The sequence below is a fragment of the Aphis gossypii genome, chromosome 1 (assembly GCF_020184175.1).
Source record: "Aphis gossypii isolate Hap1 chromosome 1, ASM2018417v2, whole genome shotgun sequence".
Classification (NCBI taxonomy): Eukaryota; Metazoa; Arthropoda; class Insecta; order Hemiptera; family Aphididae; genus Aphis; species Aphis gossypii.
In genome coordinates this window covers 17,712,425-17,721,456 of record NC_065530.1, presented here as the reverse complement: position 1 = coordinate 17,721,456, position 9,032 = coordinate 17,712,425, and the positions used below count along the sequence as shown (strand labels likewise).

The 9,032-nt window shown below is 26.5% G+C and overlaps 1 protein-coding gene across 3 annotated transcripts in view; it reads left to right on the top strand.

The window, feature by feature from the left end:
- Window positions 1–7,199: 7,199 nt before the first annotated feature.
- The window catches only part of LOC114128313 (calcitonin gene-related peptide type 1 receptor), a 153,978-nt gene continuing 152,145 nt past the window's right edge, over window positions 7,200–9,032 (top strand). For 2 of the 3 annotated variants that reach the window (XM_050198860.1, XM_050198854.1), the window contains exon 1: window positions 7,201–7,394. The gene's annotated coding sequence lies outside the window, so the exon portion shown is untranslated. Of the gene's footprint in view, window positions 7,395–9,032 lie in introns of all 3 variants that reach the window. The other variant, XM_050198861.1, reaches the window with a different exon arrangement.

Sequence of the window (9,032 nt, the reverse complement as noted above, 5' to 3'; positions counted from 1 at the left end):
CTTTTATAAGATTTTGTTGCGTTCGATGTGAGTTAATTTGTTTGTGAGGTATCAATTTTCCATTTATGGTTGTGGGTTGTACGTTCAAGTACGAGTATTATTAAATAGTATAATATCAATTAAATAATTTATTTTTGTTTTTATATTATAACTTCAACACATATAAATACAATAAATTAATATGATCAAATATAATATATTCATAAATAACGTTATTTTATATTATTTTATAATTTAAAATATATATTTGACCTTCTAAAAACATAAATACTATAAACATTAAATTTCTACAGAATTTAATTAGAATAAAAAATAAGAGTTGTAAGTAGATAACAATAACAAATTGTTTAAAAAATATAATTTTTATTATTAATTTAAGAACAGAAGAAAGTAGGTTAATTCTAATTAACAATGTTGCACTTATATTTGAGGTAATAGGTGCTCACTCCAAGAATACTCCTAAATAATTTTCCGAGCTAAAAAGAAAGGAAAATAGTAAATAGCCAATTTATTATTATTAAATTTAATGGTAAAATATTATCTAAAATATTTAATAAGATTTTATTGATAGTTTAATTTTTATGTGAGTTACGATCATTTTAAAGTTTAAATATTTTACATAACTAAAGTCACTTAAAAATTTAAATATCAATAAAAGTCTATGAGAGCGCCTAAATAATATTATTATTTTTAAGTTTTATAATAGGTAAATTGACTCTATTACTAAAGCTAACAGTATAAAACTGATTTTGTTGAACGAAAATTTGTAATGCATGTGTGTAAGACGAAGTAAACACATCGAGTTGTGGCGTCTTATAACTAATGTAAGTTTGTACATGTGTATGAGTGTTTATAAAATTTGATATAATATGTAAGTAGCCACTTGAGAAATTAAGTTATATATGTATAGAAGTTGCTATCCGGTAATAATCTTATAATTATTATGAAACTCTCTTGGAAATAAACAAAAATAAAGTTGTATGTTTTCTCATGATACATGTTTTTTAAATTTGTTATTACGAGTAATAAATAGCAAAACAGTACTACAAGTGTAGATGTAGTTAGAGTTTTGTATTTTATAGTACTATTTAAGTGCTTAAAGTGTTATTTTTTTTGTTTACAAAAAAAAAATAAAAATTTTGCCATACTAGCGTTACTATTAGACCTAAGTTGAAATGAAGTTCTGGGAAAAAAATGACAAAAGGAAATAATTAGGATAAATAATTATTACAATATATACATTATACATAATAAGAAAAAAATATCTATCATATATAATGTTAATATAGGAATATACATTTTCCTCTTTGGGTTTATGTAGGAAATTTCCATTCTCCGTACTTCCGTAGGTAATTATGGATTTTTGAGTACTTTTTGGGGAATTTTCAACAAAATTATTTCTTAAATATACTCTCCCTATATAGCTCCACACAAAAATATAAATATGCCTATTGATTGTTTATTTGTTTTTAAATTAAAAAAAAAAATATATATATAGTGTCTAAATTATTTTCATGTTTTAGATTTGTATGTAGGTATGAAGAATACGTTATTAGTATAAGTAATACAACTTTTCAAGTCTTCACAGGATTGTTTATACTTTTTAAATAGTTTTATAAATTGAGTTTAAATAGTTAAAATTACATTTAAATTCCGAATACATTATCCTTTATAATGAATATATTATTTCAAATACAATAAAGTGTCATTTAATGTTTTGTTTGGTTAATGAGTTTGTTACAGCTATAAAGCTACACTAAAACAGCACTTATTGTGTCCAAATTATATGTTAGGTACAATTTATTAACAAATTAAACGGAGCTTTGTATTCAGTCACTTTAATAAATAACTTTTATAACTGTATTTAACTATAGAAGTATGTAGGACGATTTGATAAAAACAAAAAAATACTATTACAAGTAAACAATAATTATCAAGAACGTAAAATATTAATTGAAAATAGAGGTATTTTTAATCATAGCAAAAATATATTATTAAATTTATTTCATAAAAATATTGTAAAATATAGAATAACAATAACCAGAAATATTGCTTGTATTCAAAACAATTTACTAGGTATGTAAAATATCGAACACGAAAAAATCAATACTCAGAGTGTTATATTATGTCTTTTGCAAGACATATGTTGGATCATAACAGGTTGCCTGCAGTACATCAGTGCATATGCTTACCACTTGGATGTGATTTCTTTTCTTTACTGTCCTCGTCGTTACTTTGCAGCTATTTGTTACTTTCAATACACTAAACACACTATATTTCATTCTTTGATCTTGGTTTAAAATAGTAAAAATTTGCTTTTATTTTCATCCGGAATTGGTGCAAAATTCAACAAATAAAAACTGCTTATTCTACGGCTATATATCTACGTCCTACGTGTTAATAATGTTTTTTTTTTTAATTTTGAAGAATTCTAAATTTAGACATGTATTATTGAGTAGATGATACATTTTTTAAATTTTAAATTTTAAGCTATTATTTTAAATATAGCACACTATTTATTTACAGATGGAATTTAAATTTTTAGATAGAATTTATTTTAATCGTTGTATTAAAATTAAAAAATTAATGTTGTTTATATATATAATTTGTCAATTATATGTTAAAAAGAATAATTTTTAATTTTTAAATATTTATATAAATGAAAGAATTTTCATATTTCATTTTTTATTGCAGTAATTTTATCATGTACTAAGGATATGGCCATACAAGGGTGAATAATATAATACTCTGAACGTCAATTAATAGAAACAAATAAAAATTGTTTAGGTTAATTATTTATTTTAATTAATATTATTAGACCAAGATTAGTTATTACTAATTATTTGACCGAATATATGATTGGTTTTTTACTAATTACTCATGCTTATATTGTTTATAATAATGCCGCATTACTCGTTATAAGTAATACGCACTAAAAATTACAATGTCTTACTTTCGTATTCTCAAAGTTAATAACACAATTCAAAATTTAATTTAGCCGACATTGTTAACTTATATTGAGGTACATGAGATATGTTTATAGGTTCTACGCTCGTTTTCTTTCAGTCCTAACGATACAATGGTTTGTATACCCTAGACTGATTCGGCCCTCAAAGGTTGAATCTAAAACGATTCCAAAGATAAAGTTTAACATAGATGTGGTTAAAACATAAAAAACATAAAACATTGTTGAGATTCGTGAAATGCCTGTTCGCCATTCCACGTACGACCGTCACACCTACAACGCTCCAGATGAACTCTACGACAGCAGCAGGACTGTCCCCACAAGGTCGGTAGCGGTGCATGGTGCTAAATAACGTATTAATTGTATGTAGCCTCAGCACAATTTGCTTCTCGGGCCATACTAATGTGTTAGTAATTTTCGCCACTAAAACATAAATTGTACATATTATTATATTATATCTATATTATAATATTTTATTCCTATGATACACATACGTATTATATTATAATGTTTATAATATAGTCGTCTACAGTATACGGCAATAATAAACAAGACCTTCAAACGATTTAATCAGTAATCAGTAATCACGCATCAAGTACTTTTCAAACAATATAATATCTGATATAATATTATATGCAATAAATTATAGTTGAACAGTAAGCTAATAAAACATATTATGCCAAACTAATTTAAGTTATACAATATTAAAATAATAGAATCCAATTACAGTTTTCTTAGAATACAATTTATTAACAAAATTTTAAATTAATATGCTTACAGAATATTATATTGAACATACTTTTTAGACTTTCATATTTTTAAACGTTTTTAATAGTTTTTTTGTTTATAATACACTGCAATATACGAGTATGACCTATAAATGCAATATTAATAATTTACCAAATTGACCAAAATAATATGTATTGCAACTCAGAACAGTGTAGAATTTTAATATTAATGGAAAATGTATAATTAATAAAACAATAAATAATAATAATAATACAAGTATGATATTTATATACTTAAACATGATAAAACAATTTCCATAGTACAATAATAACGATAATAAAGCAATTAAGCCTGCCAATTTACAATAGTATAAACGATTTTAGCGATTCTTTTAAATGTTTACATTCATTATTTTAAAACGTTCTTAACTTTTTTGAAAATATTTTTTTTTTTTTATATATAATTTCAAAAGTAATTTAAAAATAAATATATTACTTACAATTCGACATAGTCATTAATGTGTAAGCTATACTTATTTTTTGAATAAGCAACTAAGTAATAATTATAGGTGACTATAAAAATATTAAGTGACACCATAAATATTAATGATTTAATAAGCAGTCTACGATATTTACAAACGCCTCATCGTGATCTACGGTGCGAGTTATTTTTTTCACATCAAATTCTTGAGGTATTTTATTATTTTTTTCCAGTTTATATAATATGGTAATTTATTTTATATCCTACAAAATTAAATACATATCACGCGCATACGAATATCTGCATAAGTAATAGGGATTTTAAAAATAAACGAATAGGTACTTATAATAAATTATTAATGAATAATAATTAATAATTATGCAATTTTTTTAGCCATAACCACAAGCAATCGAATGGATTACACGCCAAAGATAATAATTAGTTCACTGTGAATTACATATTAAAATTACCTCATTATAAATCAGGTTAAACACACAATAAAAATTGTACAAAAAAGACTCAACACCGATACTACGATTTTTTAAAACTAGGTGATATCTTTTTTTCTTTTGCTGGTAGAAGCATTTGCCACTGTTTGATTTTAAAAACATGTGTGGTCTTATTTTAATCTACCTATTTGGGCTGATTAATATTTTTGTTCCTCTCAATTAAAACTGAAATCACGCCATAGACCAGATTTTAACATAATATTGTATTAGCGTAATAATAATTCTGTTAGGGATTTCGTGTTGAAAGTTAGGTTTTTGTACTCGAATTTATTTCTTCCAGACGTGTTTGATACCATTTTGATGATAGTTTATTCTGTAAGGTCAATTTGGTATAATATAGTTGTTTCCCATAAACATTGATTTATATTTTAGATCTATATATTTTGTTTTGTCATTCATGTGTAGAAAACCTATTAAATTTTATTATTAATTTATATTTATCTTTTCAGCAATACAATTTTTTAATTTAATTGCAGGGAAAATTATTTATTACGAGTACGCTTATTTTTATACATCCATATATTACTATATTAAAATACTACAACATAATATAGATAAAATGTTTTAAGCTATTAAAATTTGTTTTATAACAATGAAACAGTAATATTAGTATTAATAAATGTATAATATAAACCTTGAAAATTGTATTTACGATTATTTCCTCTTTCATTATTATTAATTACTATTTATTAACTATTGTATGTAATAAATATGCACCTATACACTATTCAGTATAATATATCATAATATTAAGAGTAGGACATTATAAAATTGTGTTTGATTTATAATTTTACCAATGTTAAATGTTGAAGAATGTATTACAAATATAAAATATGACATATTTGATTGATTTCTAAAAATCTAATTTTATTTTATCCAATACTCAATATTATATTTGAGGATACCATTCAAAGGCAGACTGGGATTAAAAATGTCACTGGGATTTAGAATTAAAGTGGTCACATCTATATACTTATTGATTGCACTTAAAAAAATATTTTTTATTTAATTTTAGAAACAATGACCACTGGCCACATTAGGCACTGGCCCACCGGGAAATTTACCGGCGTCCCGGTGGGCCAGTCTGTTCCTGATACCACTGAACTAAATATTAAGAAAAAAATATGGAACAGGTTCGATTAGAACGAGCCCATTCACATGATGACCATTTATGACATACTACTATTTCGCTATGCCATATTTTCTTTAATTTAACATTATTATAATATATATCTACGTTATCTAATAGGTATATATATATATATTTTACTGAATTATGTGAAAATATAGGAGTTTTAACTTGTAATAACAGACGTATTAGTATGTATAGAAAAAATATTTTCATTTATATTTTGCATCATTACGTCGGAAAACTTACCGTGGTAATCTCACAATTTCAACTAATGGAATGATCAGGGGATAGTTTTAAGTATTGAAATACCTTCAATCGGACCATATTTATGTAAAAGATTATATTATTATCTACATTAAAAAAAGGTTATGTTGGCGTGTGTGTAACTGTAAAAGCAATCTATAAAAAAGAGAACTTCTGGTTCTGAAAATTGGTAAGTATATTAAACACTATATATCCAAGAATGTGAACTTTGAAGCAAATTTTTTAATTTTACATTTTAAAGAGGGTTTACACAGGAATTTGTTGGCTAATGAAAAACAAATATTTTTTTTGTTTGTATAGGGTTGCTATTGGTTACATAAAATAAAATAGTTATTATAATTATATACCTTTAATCATTTTATACTTAGTAGAAATCACCCCAATTATTGTGTTAAAACTACCATTATTGGCACTATTTAATTTTTTACGAACAATGCTATGTTGAATTAACTATAATCAATAAATAAAATTATTTACTGTATAAAATCAGTTTAAAACGGATGCAAATCCGCAGTTTTCAACCGATTTCCATAAAATATTCGTCAATAGTTTCAAGATGATCTACAGGCCACTGCGCCGTGAGCTATTTTAAATATCTGTGCAGCTTACATATTTTTACGGGGTTTGAGTAATTGTAGGTCCACGACTGTTTAATTTGTCTTGGACAACAAAGTGTGAAATCAACTAGACAAGTGTAATATATAATAATTCAGAATTCTAGAAAATATGTAATCGTAACATGGTTCTATTTAATATTTGATATTGTTCATATCATGAAGATTGATGGCAACAACAACGGAAAACTTGTGCATCCAACACCCTCCCTCTTACCAACCATGTTTTATATTTATTTAAATATAAAATGAAAAAACCTCACCCCCTTAAAAAAAACGCGCCGGTCCAGCACGCTGCCGATGGACCAGCTATATTAAGTACCAGCCGATTCCCGGTTCACCGAAATCTTCGGATATTGTTATTTTCATTATTAAAATGCTGTAGGAACAATAAAAATGTATGGTCGTGGTGTGTGGTCAAAATCGTTGCGAGCCGCAGACAGCGCCGCTGCCGCAGCCGTACGCGATGCGCGCAGGCCAAAAGAGATAGGAGCAACAGTTCGCCGCCGCCGCCGTCGCAGTGGTCGCCGTGGTCGCGCGTTCTCCAAAGGACCTCTTTATTGTACCCGCCGGCTGCCGAAACGGCAGTAGTCACGCGACGCTCTCGTCGGTCGTCGACTGTGTCCCGCGGTGGCGTTTTCGGAAAAATCACGGCATCGGAAGAGGGATCCGCGTGCCCCTCTACGGCAATGGACGCAAAGGTAACTCACCATACCACAAATATTTTTTTTATTTCGCTATAATAACAGGTATACTATACCTACGGTGTTTGCCTACGTATTTTTATACAAATACGTACCATAAATGTATATCGATTTAAAAATATTGTGAGCGTTATCGCTGTACGGGGGTTAATGGTCACGCTAGTGACGCCCAGATACGTCAAGGTAAGCATGTATTTCCAGTGGTGGCATTTCGTAGAGAAATGAAATTATAACTTTGCCCTATAAAATATAGGGTTGTAATCTCCTGGTATGTCTTAAAATGAATATTTAAATGTTGATGCTTTTAAAATATTCATTACCTATTACATTAAAGTGTAAAAATATAATTATTAAAAAATTTAAAAAATGACTATAAGTTCAGAAATACATTATTCGAATCCCAGGTAATACAAATCTTCAGGAATAGTTTTACTTAATATTGAGTTGGCTCAATTTTCCAAGAAATACCATGAATAAGAATGATGTGTTTATAGCCAATATCAACCAATTTAACCATTAGTACCAAGACGAAAATTATTTATACTATTAAATTTGTTAATTCTGTAATATTTGTTTTTGTATATTACTGTTCAGAAGAAAGCCGAATATTGTTAAGTTATATAAATAAATAAATAATTTGAAGGTTAAATAAATCATGTTAAGTCAAATCTGGCTGATTTTCAAATTAGACTCATATAAATGTTAATCTTGACACTCTTCCTTCCTCTAATACCTAAAAAGGAGAAAAGATCTAACCATAAATCATAGTATGACAAGAAATCGAAGTGATTTGTTTACTAAGATGACAAGCTCTGCAGTCTGCGATGAACCGACACATCACAATATGACACGTGTAATCAGTACGTACAAATTAAAATCACTAGACTCTCGTAGTATTGTGAATGGTCGTGTAATAATATTCGTCAAGTATATTATAATATATTATATTGTTTATTGATCTTTTGTTCAATATTATTGTCAAATTGTCAATTTTTTTGATCAATTGTCTTGTCAATTGTTATTAGGCTTATAGCTGTTAACACTTTATGTATTGTACCATCATGGTATAATATAAGTATTTAATCTAAGTAAAAACCTAAGGGTAATCTTTAAATTTAAATTTTTATTAAATTAAAATAAATTGAATAAAAGGTAGAATATTGAATATAATCTGCTATTAAAATGTAGTACAATATAGTTATTAGTTTATAATAATAGTTTGGACCTACCTATCACTTATCATTAAATATTTTAACCAGTTAAAAATGCGGGTAAGATCGAATTACACCCGTTGTAATTGAATGGTACTTGGGTTAAAAAAAAGTAATAATTGTCGAAGTTCATTTGGCTTAAAAATAGTGGATGTTTGATGAAAAACCAAACTATGTCTATTTTTTAAACACACCCCTTTTTTAGATAGTACAGTTCTTTAGAATATTATGTCATAACAAACTTTCTTATAATTTCTACAAAAAATAATTTAATTAAGTAATATAATATACATTATATGTAAAATTACTAATTAGTATGTCAATCATTGCATTTTAAGCGGTAAGTGAAATCTGTGTTTAAATTAATATTATTTTTTGAACATCTGCTTTTAATCCGACTTTAGTTCAATCATTACCTATTTTT